At 70.1% G+C, this 519-nt stretch overlaps 1 protein-coding gene across 1 annotated transcript in view; it reads right to left on the reverse strand.

Moving 5' to 3' along the window:
* SLC12A5 (solute carrier family 12 member 5) overlaps window positions 1-519 on the reverse strand; it is an 83,014-nt gene that overhangs the window by 31,810 nt on the left and 50,685 nt on the right. The window lies entirely within an intron of this gene.

The following is a 519-nucleotide window of genomic DNA, read 5'->3' on the forward strand; positions in this document are numbered from 1 at the left end:
CCCGCGGCCCCGGAGCCCCAGGCCGCGGCCGGGGGCTGGAGCCGGCGAGGGGACCAGCCACCTCCGGCGCCGGTGTCCCGGGTGAGCGCGGCTGGGCCACGTGACTGCTGGTGCACACACACGCACACACGCAGAACCGCGGGGCTGCAGGGGCCGTGGCACCGGGTCCCACAAGCGAGCCCGGCTGACAGGGCGGCCTGCACGGCGGCTTATGTAACGACGCCCCTGGTCTGAGCGGAGCCGCTCGCACGCTGCCTCCACTTCCATTTTGTTTCCACAAATGCTGCATATAATGCATATTACATAACCGCCCCACATGCGCGCACGCACACACACATGCACGCACAAGCACACACACGCGCGCGCGCGCGCATCGTCCGCCCCGACCTGCTCCGGAATCCACCATCTGGGGCTCCGGGGAAAGCGCAGAAATGAAGCCAGCGAGCAAACGAGGAGGACGGGCTGGAGGAGACACGCGCGCACGCAGCGGGGGAGGGGGCCGCCCGGCTGCCGGGCCAG

The sequence above is a fragment of the Gavialis gangeticus genome, unplaced genomic scaffold (assembly GCF_001723915.1).
Source record: "Gavialis gangeticus isolate Ggan-Ray unplaced genomic scaffold, GavGan_comp1, whole genome shotgun sequence".
Taxonomy (NCBI): domain Eukaryota; kingdom Metazoa; phylum Chordata; order Crocodylia; family Gavialidae; genus Gavialis; species Gavialis gangeticus.